The sequence below is a fragment of the Salvelinus fontinalis genome, chromosome 13, assembly GCF_029448725.1.
Source record: "Salvelinus fontinalis isolate EN_2023a chromosome 13, ASM2944872v1, whole genome shotgun sequence".
NCBI classification, from domain to species: Eukaryota; Metazoa; Chordata; class Actinopteri; order Salmoniformes; family Salmonidae; genus Salvelinus; species Salvelinus fontinalis.
Window position 1 is genome coordinate 48,749,921 of NC_074677.1, and position 19,347 is coordinate 48,769,267.

The window sequence follows — 19,347 nt, forward strand, 5'->3', positions numbered from 1 at the left end:
ACAAACTGCAGTGCAGCTGTAGTTCTCATCAATGTTCCAGTTCTCTCTTGATCTCTTTCCCTTGTTAAAGCTCTCTGTGAGGTCATTGTGTGAGGGAGGTGCTACACTAATTATGGTACACATGTGGGCTCTGCCTACTCTGCCCGTAGGGAGGAAATACTGCCTGAGCATTGTATAAAGACACCTTTAGTTGGGTTACAGAAAATATCCAGCTGAATTCAGACGTCATGTGCTCTTTATGGGTGGCATGCGTTACACCAGTACATGTGACACGAGGACAATGAGATAATGGTGCTCAATCCAGATTCAAGTCATGATTATTACCAGGGATGAAATGTCATCTGGATGAACTTAAATCCCAGGAGTTTGGAGAGAACATCCTAAGCAGTCAGTGGCTGTGTGATGTTACCTGAGAACTCAAGCTCAAACCAACGGAGGGGTTTAAAACCTGTATCGGTGTATCTACTTTGTACTTTGTGGTTGTTGTTTTTCTAAATACAATATACTTTTTACATCTGCTGTGATCTCTGAACTTGGCTTGACAGCACAGGAGGGTGTTTGTGTTGCTTGCTTCAGTATCATGCAGATGTGTCTGTCTCTGTTGTGCGGCTACACTGCTTATTCCTGCATTTTGAATCTACATTTCGATTCTACAGTCTACTGTATCTGCCTGCCTTTCTGCAGGACTTCCTGTGTTCTAGGTGGTTGGGGGGGGGGGGGGGGGGGGGGGTGGGTGAGGACACAACCCACAACGCTGATTGGTAGATGAGAGAGTGTGTGGGAGAGAATGGCCTTGCTTCATTTTTTTATTGAATGTTGTTTCTGTTGATTATTGTCCTGCTTGTAAATGCGTATGTGAATAAAGCTTTCAGAGCTGTGCTTCTACGGGTCAGTTTCTTTCCGAAGGCCAGTATTGAAGTTATCGGTGTTGATCGGATACTTAAATCATCAGGCATTGATGATAAACCAGTTTCTCACTCCAGTGCTCCATACTAAATCAGGGAGATTGATTATTAAACTGAGGGAGAGGTTAAGATTCAGGAAGTAGGAGGTAGAAACACAGCTTTCTCCTGGCGATGTTCTTCTTATCTTAATGACGTTAAAGACCACACTGCACAGTGAAACACTGATGGATGATCTCCTCTATGACAGCACAGAGCCTCTACCCTGCAGTCCGCTGCAAACGAGTGATGGGAGTGGGCTGGTTGCTAGGGACCACCCAGTACCTAAGAAACGGTTGCCATGACAACTGCACCCGCTTCCTGTGATAACAGAAGAGGGGAGATTATCATGAACATCCTGCATTCTATTTTGTCTCCATCACTCCCTCTCACTTTTGGGTGTTCTGTCCCTGTCTCTGTGATTAAATGTGTCTGCGATGTGATTGCCTTTGCACAAAATAGTTCCTAACTCATCAAATCAATTTTTATTTCTCACATGCGCCAAATACAATAGGTGTAGACCTTTCAGTGAAATGCTTACTTACAAGCCCTTAACCAACAATGTGGAAAAATAAGTGTTAGGTTAAAAACAGACACATAAAAAATTAAGAGCAGCAGTAAAATAACAGTACTCCTGAGGTGCTGACCTGTTGCACCCTCGACAACCACTGTGATTATTATTATGTCACCCTGCTGGTCATCTATGAACATTTGAACATCTTGGCCATGTTCTGTAATAATCTCCACCCGGCACAGCCAGAAGAAGACTGGCCACCCCTCATAGCCTGGTTCCTATCTTGGTTTCTTCCTAGGTTCTGGCCTTTCTAGGGAGTTTTTCCTAGACACCGTGCCTCTACACCTGTATTGCTTGCTGTTTGGGGTTTTAGGCTGGGTTTCTGTACAGCACTTTGTGACATCAGCTGATGTAAGAAGGGCTTTATAAATACATTTTATTGATCAAATTTGATTGTTACAGCTGTAGAACCTTTTGAGGATCTATGGACCCATGCCAAATCTTTTCAGTCTCCTGAGAGGGAATAGGCTTTGTCGTGCCCTCTTCATGACTGTCTTGGTGTGTTTGGACCATGATAGTTTGTTGGTGATGTGGACACCAAGGAACTTGAAGCTCTCCACCTCCCCCACTACAGTCCCATTGATGAGATTGGGGGCGTGCTCCGTCACGACACAATCTCTCTGTTTTTCCTAGAGTGGGAATGACACTTTATTATCATCATACTGTATGCCATCTTGGGCAATGATAATGAATGAATCTTGAATGCATACTAGCTATAGTTTGTCACTCCAGTATTTTAGTAATCATATTCAAGCCTCTGCATAGTGCTCCAGTTACAACAGTCAATACCTTCTATACGCAGCGCCAACCCCAACAAACCTCTGCTCTCTTGCTCTCCCTCCCTCTGTCTCAGTGTAAAGATCAACGCTACAAGACGAGAAGCAAGTACAGGGAATGAACATTTAATGGATAACAGACAAGAAACAAACAAGGACATCGTTTGGACAGGGGAAAACATAACGACATCAATGCTGACACGGGGATGAAACAGAGGAACAGACAGATATAGGGAAAGCAATCAAAATGTGAAGGAGTACAGGTAAGTCCAATGAAGCGCTGATGCGCACAGACAAGGTGACAGGTGTGCGTAATGATGGGCAGCCTGACACTCAGTCTTTCCCTCCCTCTATCTCCCACCATTCTCAGTCGCTCTCTCTCATAAACACCTATGCTGATGTGCACACTAGCATGTATGTGTGTGCCCCCACACACACACACTCCTCTTTGTATTGGCAGTTGAGCAGTGATGAGAGAGAGAGAGAGAGAGAGAGAGAGAGAGAGAGAGAGAGAGAGAGAGAGAGAGAGAGAGAGAGAGAGAGAGAGAGAGAGAGAGAGAGAGAGAGAGTTGGGCTGGTATGGGAGAACCAGTTCCAGTTCTCCCAGTTCCAGAGAGATCATTGATGAAAACCTGCTCCAGAGCGCTCAGGTCCTCTGAATGGGGCCAAGGTTCACCTTCCAATAGGACAACAGCCCAAAGCACACAGCTAAGACAAAGCACCAGTAGCTTCGGGACAAGTCTCTGAATGTCCTTGAGTGGCCCAGCCAGAGCCCGGACTTGAACCCGATCTAACATATCTGGAGAGACCTGAAATCACTCTTGTCATGACTGACCACGAGAATCCAAATAGGTCAGATCAGGTTTGCAATGAATAACTTCAATCAGACCCTTTTTCACCCGTAGAGCGGGAGGAAAGAACTAATGGGGATTGACACTCACGTCCTGTTGTAAATCAAGGGAGAAGATCCAGGCCTGTGCTCTCCAAATTCACCAAAGGAATGTTCTTTGTTTCAACAGACCCTTTTCCCGCTGAAATTCTAACACATTCAAAAGCAAATACTGGAACAATATTTCTAACGTAGAATGTGGGCAAAGGTCAGAGGCGATCTATAGAACACTGTCATTTTGTTTGTTAATTTGTGATGTCATTAAAAATGTTATAAAGGAAATACTGTAACTTGGAAAGTATTCCCACTACATAGATGAAGTTTCCATGTAATATGAAAAATGCTGAAAGTGTTTTTGTTGAGAGGGATGTGATTTGAGAAGTTAAGAGATAATTGTTTTCCATAACCGCCCCGTAATCAACGCCCCGAAGTGAGGAAAGGGAGCGTGCCAGCCTGCCGGAACCGCCCCTTTCATGCAAAAGGTGTAAATGATAGGTTATGAATTAACTAATTGACAGAGAAACTGTGAAGCGGCAGCTACATGTTTAAAATTGTTTGAACTTTGAATCTTAACACGAGGTGGAGACGATTAAACCACCTCTTGGACAATCACTGGTATGGCTGATTAGCTGTCCTAAGTAAGGTATCTTCGAAAGCGAATTTAAATAGGACCATCCTGTTACTCTTCTCAAACCATCGTATTACGCTACTCTCATCACCCCATTGAGGAACCATCGATATGACTGGCTAGCCTATCTTCAAAGAAGCATCTTCAAGAGCGAATGGAAGGAAAATCAACTCTATAGTGTTAAGCGGAGTGACACAGGGGAACCCAAGAGTAGACTCAGAAGAGGAAACAGGGATGAATGAAGCAAAATATTTATTGTTACAAAGGGAGATATGGAGTGCAGATCTGGGGAAGCTCAGAAAAAACAGATGTGGAGACTGAGGTTGGAGTTAGCTGAGTAGAACAGGGTAAACAGGTCCTGAGGGGAATCCAAGGTAGTGGTGGTGAGTAAAATCCAGAGCAAGGTAGTTGGGTGGTGAGATGTGGAATGGGAGACAGGAGACAGAGTGGTGAACTGCAATGAGAGGATAAACGGTGCCAGGCAGGGAAACAGGCACAGCAGAGTAACAAGATCTTGAATAGTCATAAATGGCTAGAATCATGAACTGACTGAGCAGAAATTACGATATGGCAGAGTGGAAGTGGCAGGACTGAGTATTTGTAGAGGTCTTGATTATGGAACGAGTTGCAGCTGGTAGGGATCTGCTCTGACTCCAGCACACCTGTCACCAACCATACAATCACACAGAGAGGGAGAGGGAGAGAGAGAGAGTGTACAGGGGGAGTAACTGCAGGTCAAGAAGACACCGGATGAACACCAGAGGGCGTAGCAGAAGCAGATGTGACATATAGTTCTGTTCAGGACTACATGACAAGTCACCGGATACCGGACAGCTACGAAGAAGGACATCAGTAGAAGAGTTGTTGGAACCATTTCGAGAATCAGAGCCTTACAAGCGTGCAGCGAAACGGCCCAACCCCCTTTCCAAGGCTGCCCCATTCACAGAGATGTTCCCTAGTCATTTCACATAAATACAGTCATGATTTCTTGCTCAAAGGGGGTGGTGGTTTGTGAGCAAAGTATATGTTTTTTGTAGGTGAGACTAGTTTCTGAATGTGGAAATGTTAAGTGTCTCTGTCCCTCTCTCTCCCTCTTCATCTCTTATTTAAACCTGTTTGGGAAAGGCGTGCCGCTAGCGGGACACCTCGACAACATCCAGTGAAATTGCAGAGCGCCAAATTCAAATTAAATTACTATAAATACTTAACTTTCATATAATCACAAGTGTATTGCATCAAAATAAAGCTTAATTCTTATGGCTGCATCCCGCTACCGGGATCGATATGACAACAGCCAGTGAAAATGCAGGGTGCCAAATTCAAACAACAGAAATCTCATAATTAAAATTCCTCAAACATACATGTGTTTTATATCATTTTAAAGGTAATCTTGTTAATCCCACCAAAGTGTCCGATTTCAAATATGCTTTTCAGCGAAAGCACTACAAACGATTATGTTAGGTCAACGCCAAACCACGATAAGCACAGCCATTTTCCAGCGAAATATAGCAGTCACAAAAAGCAGAAATAGAGATAAAATTAATCACTAACCTTTGATTATCTTCATCAGATGACAATCATAGGACTTCATGTTACACAATACATGCATGTTTTGTTTGATAAAGTTCATATTTATGTAAACAAATCTGACTTTACATTGGCGCGTTACATTCACTAGTTCCAAAAACATCAAGTGATTTTGCATAGCCACATCGTTTCAACAGAAATACTCATCATAAATGTAGATGATAATACAAGTTATACACATGGAATTATAGATATACCTCTCCTTAATGCAACCGCTGTGTCAGATTTCAAAAAAACTTTACGGAAAAAGCAACCCATGCAATAATCTGAGACGGCGCTCAGAAATATAATAAAATTAGCCGCCATTTTGGAGTCAACAGAAACCAGAAAATACATGATAAATGTTTCCTTACCTTTGATGAACTTCATCAGAATGCAGTCCTAGGAGTCCCAGGTCCACAATAAATGCTTGATTTGTTCGATAATGTCCGTTATTTATGTCCAATTAGCTACTTTGGTTAGCGCGTTTGGTAAACAATTCCAAAGTCACAAAGCGCGTCCACTATAACGTGACGAAATGTCCAAAAGTTCCGTAACAGTCAGTAGAAACATGTCAAACGATGTACTGAATCAATCTTTAGAATGTTGTTAACATACATCTTGAATAACGTTCCAACCGGAGAATTAGATTGACTTCAGATGAGCGGTGGAACGGAGGTCCTCCTCATGTGAACGCGCATGGTGAAAGCATGGTCAGCTCGTGGCAGTGGTGACTAATTCCTGTCTCCTTTGGCCCCCCTTCACATTAGAGTCATCAGACAAAGTTCTATTGACTGTTGACATCTAGTGGAAGCCGTAGGAAGTGAAAACTAATCAATATCTCGCTGTAATTTCAATGAGAGCTTGGTTGAAAATCTGCCACCTCAGAAAAAATCCAAACAGGAAGTGGAACTTCTCAGTTTTTCCCAGCCATATGAGTTCTGTTATACTCACAGACATAATTCAAACAGTTTTAGAAACTTCAGAGTGTTTTCTATCCAATATGAATAATAATATGCATATATTAGCAACTGCGGCTGAGGGGCAAGCAGTTTACTATGGGCACCTCTGTGCACCTTTCATCTAAGCTACTCAATACTGCCCCTGCAGCCATAAGAAGTTAACGTCTTGTTAATCCATCCGCCACGTCAGATTTCAAAAAGGCTTTCAAAAAAGCAAACCATGCAATTTTCTGAGGACAGCTCCCCGCATACCAACACATGAAAAACATATTTCAACCATGCAGGTGTGACACGAAAGTCAGAAATAGCCATATAAAGAATGCCTTACTTTTGATGATCTTCTTCTGTTGGCACTCCAAAATGTCCCAGTTATATCACAAAGGGTCCTTTTGTTCGATAATGTCCTTCTTTATATCCATAAAATCTCAGTTTAGCTAGCACTCTTCAGTCAATAATTCATTCAGTTTCCCTCAATCAAAATGCATACAAAATGAATCCCAAACGTTACTAATAAACTTTTCCAAACAAGTCAAACAACGTTTGAAATCAAACCTTAGGTATCCTAATATGCAAATAAACAATACAATTTAAGACGGAGAATAGTATGTTCATTATCGGAGATAGATAAGAAAGAACAAGCTTTCTTCCACGTGCTTGGAAACACTACAGCCAAAATGGGAGCCACCTAGAGAAACTACAATTTCTGGGTAATTTTTCCAAAAACCAACTTGAAACTCTTTCTAAAGACTGTTGGCATCTAGTGGAAGCCCTGGGAACTGCAATTTGGGAGGACTTGGGCTTATAATTATAGTACTAGCCATTGAAAACAGTGGTAAGCTGAAATGTCTTTTTTTGGGATGGTTTGTCCTCGGGGTTTCACCTGCCATATCAGTTCTGTTATGCTCACAGACATGATTTTAACAATTTTAGAAACTTTAGAGTGTTTTCTATCCAAATCTACCAATTATATGCATATCCTAGCTTCTGGGCCTGAGTTACAGGTAGTTTACTTTGGGCACACTTTTCATCCGGACGTGAAAATACTGCCCCCTATCCCAAAGAAGTTTTAACAAGCATCCATGCTGTTGTCATTCCGCAGGGGACATGTTTTCAGCGTATTACATCTCCAGTCAATAACCAGTGCAGAGTGTGTGTGTTTATCCTGTGTTCCCATTTAATTAGCTAGTAAATACATAATTAAACCAATTTCTGTAGTACTGAATCATAAGTAAGGCTCTGGCTTTTGCAGATGCAAGGAGGATACGACTGTTCAGAATGGTGATATGATACGAGGTTATGATTTATAAATTGACTGTTTATAGATGAGATAGGTAAAGACCTTTTTGAGTTTAATTCGGGAGATGGTAACTCTTTAAAGAACCGCTCTCGCGGTGCCCTAAATCCTAATGTTAATTGTTACATGATTAACTTAGTCGGGTAACAATTAAACATAGTTAATTAGATACATAACATTCTTCAGATTAATATCAAAGTCAAGTCACGACCCTGTGCAGTGACGCTCCCCATCCAAGCTGACAGAGGTTGAGAGGATTTGCAGAGAAGAATGGGAGAATCTTCCTAAATACAGGTGTGACAAGCTTGTAGTGTCATACCCAAGAAGACTGAAGGATGCAATCACTACCAAAGGTGCTTCAACAAAGTAATGAGTAAAGGGTCTGAATACCTATGCAAATGTGATATTTCCGTTTTTTTGTGTGTCATTATTGGGTATTGTGTGTAGATTAATGAGGGGAAAAACAATTTAATCAATTTTAGAATAAGGCTGTAACGTAACCAAATGTAGAAAAAGACAAGGGGTCTGAATACTTTCCGAATGCACTGTATATCAAACACTACATTATGACAACAGATGACTGTTCATTATGACTACAGATGGCTGTTAATTATGACTACAGATGCCTGTTAATTATGATTACATATGACTGTTTAATATGACTACAGATGACTGTTTAATATGACTACAGATGACTGTTAATTATGACTACAGATGACTGTTCATTATGACTACAGATGACTGTTCATTATGACTACAGATGACTGTTTAATATGACTACAGATGACTGTTTAATAAATGCTGTACATCAAACACTACATTGGTTTGCCCAGCACTTACTGCTTATACTTCCTCTTTGTGGTGTTAAGGTTCCAAATGTGTAAAGCTATTTTGTCATATCTTAAATATCTAAATTGAAGCCTACCAGTATTTTTTTATGAACCATTTAATCAGATTCAGGACAGGTTGCAGCTAGTTGTGCATTGATATAGCCATATGCGTAATTAAATGACAAAAGTTGCATATGACATGCCGGCTTATGTAGTTTACAAGTTTTTTAAATGTTTGATTCTCCCATGTTGACATGCAGTCAGAATCGTAGGAGTTGAAGCAAGAAAGTAGACAGTGATCATGGTAAAGTAAGTGGACTTCTGAGAATCAGCACATATCTGATAGGGTAGCAGATAGCCTAGTGGTTAGAGCTTTGGGCCGATAACAGAAAGCTTGCTAGTTCGAATTCCTGAGCTGATGAGGTGAAAACTCTGTAGATGTTCACTGAAACCTAATTGGTCCAGGGTTGCTGTTAACAATGGCTGACTGTGACCGCACTCTCTGGGGGTGTTGCAGGGGGAGTTGGGGTATGCAATAAACACATGTGTATAATACATCCTTGTACATGTGTGAAATAGTACAGGTGCAAGCATCCACTATCTACAGTTTCTCCACCTCTATTCCTTTCTCTTGCTACAGGTAGTTGACTGTGTCTGGCTGATTCTGACCCAGATTTATGCTCCTCATCACCTGAATGCTTACTCATTAAACTGTCCATCAAGCTAACCATGTATATATAACGTGCAGGCGTTCATCATGTACCGTTTGGATCTATGCAAACAATGAGCCACTGGGTGGCACTCTAGAACCATCATCTGCCTCACCATATGTGTGAGGATGGAGAATTAATTCAGTGATGTACATGCTGCACTAAGTGTAAATATACCCCAAGCTCTTGTAGTGCACCATTGATTATTGAGTCCGTTGTACAGCTGATAGGCTTACTGTTACTGGGTCTGTGGGTCGTGCCAATCATTGTCATAAGGAACACACAGCAAACTATCACATACGTTGACATTGCTATATGTGACTGTTCATGTAGTTCTATTAATCTGTGCCTCTTCCCTCTCTATATGTTTGTGTATCTCAGCTCAGTTGCTCATTAGTGCGCTGATGTAGTTTTGTGAGTCTCTAGTGTCATCCTTCAATAGTTCAGCATTCTTTTTCAGTTCAGAGTTATCTGCATTGATTATTTTTATCTGTTCTGTATTTATGTGTCCTCTCTCTTGGGTCTATGGCTAAGCTCTGTCTCTCTATCCCTCCCTTGTTCTCTCTCTCTCTCTCTTTCTCTCTCATCTGTGGCTAAGAGCTCTCTCTCCCTCTCTCGCTCATTCTCTCTCTCTCTCTCTTGGGTCTGTGGCTAAGCGCTCTCTCTCTCCCTCTCTCTCTCTCTCTCTCTCAAATTCAAATTTTCAAATTCAAGCTGCTTTATTGGCATGAAAAACATTGTGTCAATATTGCCAAAGCAACAATGTATACAATATACACTGTAATAAAATTATAAACAATGACAAATAATAATATAGAATGGCAGTAAATAATAATACAAAATTAAATATAAAAATAGTAACAATAAAATGGTAACAGTCAATAATCGAATGTAATGTAATAAAAAAATGAAACTATAACTAACTTATAACTAAATAACGGTCATCTTCACCATTACATCGGTACTACAACTACTATCATCATTACCACTACTATCACCACCACCATCATTAAACTGATATCATTACCATTACCACCCATACCATTACTAATTGGAATGATAAACAACAATAATAATAGTAATAACAATAACAGTAATAACAATAATAGTAATAATAAGTAAGTTACTGCTTACTATGCTGATGTTATTATTCAGTGTCTCTCAGGCTATGGCAGGCAAATACATATTTGGCTGCAAGAGGAGCCATTGCTCCTTCGCCCATGAGTATTTTTAGTTTTTCCTCTGGGTTTAATAAGTAAAAATTTGGAATAAATGTAGACATTTCTGTGAATAATGAATCTCTTGGTGAGGAATATTTATCACAGTAAAGGAGAAAGTGCATCTCTGTTTCTACCTCCCCTGTCGTGCAGAAGACCACATACACGCTCCTCTTTGGGTAGCCATGTCTTTTTATGTCTGCTGGTTTCTATTGCCAATCGGTGGTCACTCAGCCTGTACTTGGTAAGGATCTGTCTCTGCTTCGTATCTCTGACAGAGTAGAGATCTCAGCCAATTCATATTCTCTGTTTAGGGTCAGATAGCAATTTAGTCGGCTTTGGGATTTTGTTTCGTTTTTCCAATGTTGTATATATGAGTCCTTTGATTGGTTCATGATTTTGTTTATTGGAATTCTTTCCTTTGAAGCAGTGCTGGTGTCAGCTTGGTTGGTTAGGTCCAACACCAGCTGACTGAGATGGCTCGTTTCTGGGCTCAGCTCTTGGGTTTGAAGTGCTTTAAATTGCAGACTCGAATTTGGACTTGGATTTAGATGTAGCCAAAATTTTTATGATATTTTCTGTATTTTCATTATTACTGGAAAGCGGCCCAATTCTGCCCTACATGCATTAGTTGGTGTATTTCTCTGGACTTGTAGGATTTTCCGACAGAATTCTGCATGTAGGGCTTCAATTGGATGTTTGTCCCACATTTTAAAGTCCAGTTTATTGAGTGGCCCCCAAACCTCACTTCCGTAAAGAGCTATTGGTGGGATTACACTGTCAAATATTTTGGTCCAAATTCTAATTGGGATGTTGATTTTGAATAATTTCATTTTTATTGCATACAATGCTGTGTGCGCTTTTTCTTTGAGTGCATTCACTGCCCTATTAAAGTTTCCCGATGCAGATATGGTCAGACCAAGGTAGGTGTAATTTTTTGTGTGTTCAATGATGGTGTTGTTCAGGGTGAATTTATATTTGTGTTTCTGACATCTGTTTTGTTTTTGGAAAATCATAATTTTAGTTTTTGGGAAATTTACTGCCAGGGCCCAATTATGGCAATATTGCTCTAGAATATTAATGTTCTGTTGAAGACCTTCTTTGGTTGGTGATAGAAGTACCAAGTCATCAGCATATAGCAGGTATTTCACCTCTGTGTCAAATAGTGTGAGTCCTGGGGCTGGAGAATGGTCCAACATGTCTGCTAATTCATTGATATAAATGTTGAAAAGATTTGGACTCAAACTACAGCCTTGTCTCACACCTCGACATTGTGAAAAGAATTCTGTTCTTTGGTTTTTGATTTTTGATTTTTATCGCACACTTGTTTTCTGTGTACATACATTTTATTTAGTCATACACCTTACCACCAAGCCCACTTTGGAGAATTTTGTAGAATAGCCCTTCGTGCCAAATAGAATCAAATGCTTTTTTAAAGTCAATAAAGCAAGCAAAGATTTTGCCCTCTTTTTTTTTAGTGGACGTGTTTATTAATTAGTGTGTGTAAAGTGTATATATGGTCAGTAGTGCGATGGTTAGGGAGAAAGCCAATTTGACATTTAGTTATTAATTTTTTTTCTTGAAGAAAGGTTTGAATTCAAAATGCTACAGAAAACCTTTCCCAAGTTACTGTTTACACAAATTCCCCTGTAATTATTGGGGTCTGATTTGTCTCCACTTTTGTGGACAGGGGAGATGAGCCCCTGGTTCCAGACATCAGGGAAGCAGCCAGAAGTTAAAACCATGTTGAACAATTTAAGCACAGCATTTTGCAACTCAGGTGTGCTGTTTTTCAGCATTTCATTTCTGATGTTGTCTAGACCACAAGCCTTCTTTGATTTAATAGATTTAAGCTTTTCATTTAGTTATTGTTGGGTTATTGGGTAATCTAATGGATTTTGGTTGTTTTTAATGACTGATTCAAGGATGTTCAATTTTTCTTTAATTTCTAATTGGTTCTGTTTTAAGTCTTTTTGTGGGATGTTTTTGTATCTCTCTCTCTCTCTCTCTCCCTCCCTCCCTTTCTCTCTCTCTATTGGGTCTGTGGCTAAGCTCTCTCTCTCTCTCCCTCCCTCTCTCTCTTGCTCACTCTCTCTTGCTCACTCTCTCTTGCTCTCTCTCTCTCTCTCTCTCCCTCTCTCTCTCTCTCTCTTTCTCTCTCTCTCACCCTCTCTCTTACTCTCTCTCTCCCTCCCTGCCTTTCTCTCTCTCTCTCTTGGGTCTGTGGCTAAGCTCTCTCTCTCTCTCTCTCGCTCTCTGCCTTTCTCTCTCTCTTGGGTCTGTGGCTAAGCTCTCTCTCCCTCCCTCTCTCTCTCTCTCTCTCGCTCTCTCTCTTGCTCACTCTCTCTCCCTCTCTCTCGGTCTGTGGCTAGTCTCTCTCTCTCTCTCTCTCTCTCCCTTTCTCTCTTGGGTCTGTGGCTAGTCTCTCTCTCTCTCGCTCTCTGTCTTGCTCACTCTCTCTCGCTCTCTCTCTTGCTCACTCTCTCTTGCTCACTCTCTCACTCTCTCTCTCTCTCTCTCTTCCTTTCTCTCTTGGGTCTGTGGCTAAGCTCTCTCTCTCTCCCTCTCTCTCTCGCACTCTCTCTCTTGCTCTCTCTCTCTCTCTCTCTCTCTCTCGTCTCTCTCTCTCTCTCCCTTTCTCTCTTGGGTCTGTGGCTAGTCTCTCTCTCTCGCTCTCTGTCTTGCTCACTCTCTCTCGCTCTCTCTCTTTCTCACTCTCTCTCTCTCTCCCTTTCTCTCTTGGGTCTGTGGCTAGTCTCTCTCTCTCTCTCTTTCTCTCTCCCTTTCTCTCTTGGGTCTGTGGCTAGTCTCTCTCTCTCTCTCCATTTCTCTCTTGGGTCTGTGGCTAGTCTCTCTCTCTCTCTCTCTCCCCCATTCTCCTCAAACTAGCCTGGTAGATATTCTGACTAGCAAAATGAAGGAGTTAAGTGAAAACACACAATAGTTAGGAGTAGGCTATCTTGCTTATACTTCGACAGTGATCATGTTCCATATGTTCGTTCCTATGGGAGAATTCTAGATTTGAAAGAGATAGCTATTCTATGATTGATGAATGATTATACTGAGTAATTGAATGAAGGTCAGTACGAGTAAAAGGGAAGAAACATGCTTGTGTGTGTGTGCGTGCGCTCTTGACTGTGTATGCGTTTGTGTGTGACTACAGCATTAACATTGTACGTGTAAGCTATTACACAACACGGGATGAATGATGGCCATGGATGACTGATGGCTATCAATGACTGATTTTCTATTTACGATGTTGTTTCTATTTAGTCGGGAATTATTCTCAGTATAAAACTGGGTTTTGTTCTATGGCAGGATGCGTTTCTTGTTTGACTTCTGAGTGCCGCTCCTGTGTTCTGGCTTAACCACCCTGACTGTGTATCAGGCGAGCTGTGGGAACTGAACGCGAGTAGATGTCTGCTAAAAAGAGTGGCGGTTGGACGGGAGCTCTCCATGGTTCTGAAATCAGACTCCACGTGGTTTCTTTATTTTAAAACGTTTTGGGGCGAGCGTTCTTCATTTGTATTAGTCATATATTGTTTCCCCTTTCTCCTCGACTGTCTTTTTACTGATAAAACCACCAGACATTTGTCTAGTTGGACATCAGAATCTAACAGCACTGCACGAAACTTTTCACCGCTTTTCATTCCGCCCTCATGTAGCCTATGCCAGCTCTTTTCTCTGGAGTCAGTTTACGGGTCTCTTGTGGTCTTTTTTATCATTCAAGTTACTCTCCACACCGTGTCAGTGTCTACCAGCAAAACGCTAATTTACTCAACTCCACCTAGGGACTAGGAAAAAGCCTATTATACACCGACTGTCAGTGAAATTGTAATGAGGTGGCAGACGGTGAGGTTAATGTTTCTCGTTAGGATAGCAACATCATCCATTGTTTTCATTTGGTTCTCATTCTTTCCGTCACACTGTTCGGATTACCTTTCTGAAAGGATTACTTAACAGTGACTGCATTCGAGAACCTTGAATGGGTTTGGATTGGGAATCTATTTTGGCTGTTGCTTTGTATTCGGGTTGCTGAGTCTGAACAAATTACTTATTCCGTTTCCGATGAGTTAAAACCGGGGACATTTGTTGGGAATTTGGCTAAGGGTGTAAATCTGAAAGTGACTGAACTGGAGGCACGCAGGATCCAGATAGAAACGGGAACATTTAAGAAACATTTTGAACTACATTTAAACACTGGGGGTTTCTTCAAGCGTTGTCTTTAACGACCTTGTTTGCACTGAAAGCTTGGAGGTTATTGTTATTAATTCTTTACGAATGTACAATGTTGAAGTAATTATACTGGACATGAACGACAACGCACCACATTTTCATGTGAAATCGCAGACTTTTCGGATTGCTGGGCTAAGACGCACCAGACGTTAAATGTCATCTGCCTGCAGGAGTAAGGGAGCAAATCTACCGAATCATACAAACTCTCCCCAAATGCCCTTTTCACACTAGACGTGCGTACTGAGGCGGATCGTGGTCCATCAGTAGAGTTAGTGCTACAGAAAACGTTCGACTGAGAGAAACATGCCGCGATCAAGCGTGTACTGACTGCTATTGATGGAGGAAAGCCTCCGAGATCAGGGACCACATAAACAATTGTCAACGTACTAGATGAAAACGATTATATATTATTTCAAAACATATGGTTTACTTATTTGCTATTAAACTGTTTTATTTCGGGCTAACATATGACGCATAGGTAATACGTTTTTTTTTTCTCATTGAGCAGTGTCATGGCCGTTTAGTAAGCAAAACGCAGGGTGTCGCTGTAGACCGTGGATATGAAACCTTGATTTCGTTCTAGGGCCCCTCCTTCTGTGGCTATCAGTGTTGTGTAGGCTTTTGTCAGAACAACACACAGTCAGATTCCATTTGAAACGACAGCCCTTCCGCGACGGCATAAGATGTGGTTGTTTTCTGAAATATATGTCTGCTCTTAGAACAGTAGAAGCGTCGGGTGAACAGTGGATTTAACGATGGGCCATTCCGTGCATTGTAGATATCGCTGGATTCCGGTTGTACTGCTGCTTTGCGTATGGGATTTTTCTTCGGGACAGATTATCTACTCTGTCTCAGAGGAGGTGAACAAGGGAACCGTTGTTGGGAATATATCCAAGGATCTCAATCTCAATGTTCAGGAACTGGAGTCTCATATGTTTCAGATTGTTTCCGGCTCTAACAAGAAGTATTTTGATATGAATTTAAAGACCGGGGCTCTGTTTGTGAAGGAAAAAATCGACCGAGAGGAACTCTGTATGACCAGTGAGAAATGTTCTCTAAACCTGGAGATCATTGCACAGAACCCCCTCAACATGTATCGTTTAGAGATCAATGTGTTAGATATAAATGATAACGGACCTTCATTCCCAATAAATGTTCATACTTTGAATATAACTGAATCCACATTTCAAGGCGAAAGATATCCCCTGCCTAGCGCTGATGATGCTGATATAGGGAGTAATACAGTGAAAACATACAAGTTGAGCCCGAATGAACATTTCTCTTTGGATGTACAGAGCGGTGGCGAGCAGAGCGTGTCTGCTGAGTTAGTGTTACAAAAAGCTTTAGACCGAGAGAAACAGGCTGTGATCCAGTTGTTACTGACTGCTGTTGATGGAGGAACACCTGCCAGATCCGGGACATTACAGATAATAGTGAATGTGATAGATGTGAACGATAATAGTCCAGTCTTCAGCAAACAATTGTACAAAGTACGTATAGCAGAGAACATACCAATTGGCACACATTTAATAAAACTGAACGCAACCGATGTGGACTCAGGTGTAAATGGGGAAATCGTTTATTCTTTGATAAGCCACGGAAAGGAAAAAACATTGGACGCATTTCAAATGAACAAAGTGACTGGTGAAATCACAGTTAAAGGAACCATTGATCGCGAGGAGAATGCTGCGTTTGAGCTGCATGTACAGGCCAAAGACAGTAGTGCTAGTCCTCGCACAACGCATTGCAAAGTCTTGGTAGAAGTTATTGATGTCAATGACAATGCTCCAGAAATCTCAGTAACTTCAATGATGAATGCAGTCAGAGAGGATGCAAAATCAGGTACAGCAGTTGGTCTAATAACAGTATCTGATAAAGACGGGGGTGTAAATGGAAAAGTACACTGTAAAATAGTAGACTCTGTTCCATTCAAATTGCTGTCCTCGTATAAGAACTATTATTCGTTAGTGGTAGATGGATCTCTAGATAGAGAGACTACTTCCCAGTACAATGTGACCGTTATAGCTACAGATGAAGGCATCCCACCTCTCTCCAGTAACAGTGTCATTTCTGTTTACGTCGCTGATGTGAATGACAACGCGCCTCGCTTTTCAGAACCTATATTTAATGTTTATCTAAAGGAAAATAGTCCCGTTGGAGGGCTTATTGCCAGCTTGACTGCCCATGATCCAGACATGAATGAAAACACGCAGATGTCTTATTCGTTTTTAGAAGGCAATAATGGCAAACCCTTGTCTACAATGATAAACATAAACTCATTAACTGGTGAGATTTATAGCATACAGTCATTTAATTTCGAAGAAGTGAAAACATTCCAGTTCCACGTTCAGGCCACAGACTCTGGTGTTCCTCCACTAAGCAGCAACGTCACTGTCAACGTTTTTATCCTGGATGAGAATGACAACAGTCCTGTGATTCTCCCGCCATATTCTGATCACCGAGCCGTTCATTCTGAGAACATTCCCTATTCTGCTGAAGCAGGATACTTTGTGGCCAAGATCAGGGCTGTAGACGCCGACTCTGGATATCATGCGCTGCTTTCTTATCACATCTCTGAACCAAAGGGGACCAATCTCTTCAGAATAGGAACCAGCAATGGAGAAATACGGACTAAGAGACGAATGAGTGACAATGACTTAAAAACTCACCTGTTGGTCATTCTGGTGTCTGATTGTGGAGAACCTCCCCTGTCTGCCACTGTGTCTATTGATGTTGTGGTCGTTGAAAGTACAGGTGACACGCAAACAACTTTCAGACAGCTGTCTGTGAAGGAGGAGAGTTTCTCAGATTTAAATCTGTATCTGCTCATCGCCATTGTGTCAGTATCAGTGATATTTCTACTGATCCTCATCAGTTTAATAGCTGTAAAATGCCACAGGTCAGACGGCAGTTTCAGCAGGTACAGCGTCCCAATGATCACCACGCACCCTGACGGGAGCTGGTCTTACTCCAAATCTACCCAGCAGTATGACGTGTGTTTTAGCTCCGACACACCAGCGCCGTTTCCACCTGCTGATGGTGAGCTGGTCAGTATTAATGGAGGGGACACTTGTCAGAGGACGCGAACTCTCCCCAACACAGAGAAGGTAAGGGCAACTATTCATTTGGCTTTTTTTTCATTGCGTTGTCGTTTATTTCCCACTGAAATATTACTAGTATGTTGCTTGCACTTTGTAAATATTTTCTTAAATATGTAAAAAAAAATCTATCGCACGATTTTAAATCCATTTTTACTACTAAGACAGTTCAAATGGTATTGGTGCGGTTTTGGTTAGCTAAAAAGAAGCTCAAAATCAATACGGTACGCTGTTAGGCGTCTCTGTTCAGCACAATGGACAGCGACATACGGCTGCTTTGGTTAGTGTCAGTCTCATTCCTGCTTACATGTTTTCTCGATTAAATTGATGCATTGTTAATAATAGTCTCCTCTATTATATACATATACCAACCTGTCGAAATATATTAGTTCAGTTGTTTATTGTAGAAGCAACAATGGAGCATTCAGATTTATTTGAAACTGCAAAAGCAACTATTTATATAGCAGGGTTGGCTGGCCTTCTCTAGTCACTCGTAGGCTGTCACCAGTATACTTGTATTTACAAAGCCATTTTGGGTTACCACCATTTTATTTGGCCATTTTTATTCTTCATAAATGTGGTGGGTACTCTCTTCGTTCGCAGGACTTGATCCTCCTAACTGTTCCAAATGTCCGAACTGAATTTGGTAAAATAAAAAAAAGGCTTTCATGTACTCTGCGCCATCGGCTTGGAAGGCCTTACAAAATACTTTTAAACTGGAAGAACTTGTCCCGATTGGGTTTTTTAAATTATTAATGAAGGATTTTGATGCTGATTCCTTAAGCTGTCAATGTTTTTAATTGACTGTTTTATGATTGTCTTATACTCCTGTGAATTCTATGTTTTTTTTACTAGATTACCTGTAGTTTTTCATGTTGTCTGTCTGTAATTGTGTAATGACTTGGCGCTGCCTATCTTGGCCAGGACGCTCTTGAAAAAAAAATTTCAAATCTCAATGAGACCTTCCTGGTTAAATAAATAAAAAACTGGTCTGTGTACACCATAGCATGTCTAGCCATGCTGGTCATCCGCTGTTTGGCACGTTGGGTTAAGCGAGAAGATACATGTTGGAAGAAAGTGTTGTTCATTGGATCAATTTGCTTATTTATTTATTTGTTTGTTGTGTAGACACCCCTCATGTTACATTCTAACATCGTGAATAACTCAGATACGGCTGTGTTATTTTCTAAGAGCGCAGTAAGAGCAGTTGTTGTCGCTGTAGACCGTATATTCAGCTGACAACTATGTGGGGCTCATTCCTCCCCTAACTCCCACTGCTGAAGGTAGAGTCAGGGGATCCACTTTAGATAGGCATGTGTGTAGAAACAACCGTGGTATACTAGAGATTTGTCTTATACAACGCGATGTTAGCAATATTATGAATCTACTGTAATCAACTCACAGAAGGCCTATGCATGGGCCTTTCCGTGCATTGTGGATATTGTTGGATTCGGATGCTGCTGCTTCTTTGTCTATTCTGTCTCAGATGAGGTGAACAAGAGAACCGTTGTTGGGAATATAGCCAAGGACCTCAACCTCAATTTTCAGGAACTTGAGTCCCATATGTTTCAGATTGTATTATGTTGTGAACCTAAACACTGGCGTCCTATTTGTGAATGAGAGAAT

The 19,347-nt window shown here is 41.2% G+C and overlaps 1 pseudogene; it reads left to right on the forward strand.

The window, feature by feature from the left end:
• The first annotated feature begins 14,230 nt into the window (after positions 1–14,230).
• Positions 14,231–17,804, forward strand: LOC129868842 (protocadherin alpha-2-like; annotated as a pseudogene).
• Positions 17,805–19,347: the final 1,543 nt, after the last annotated feature.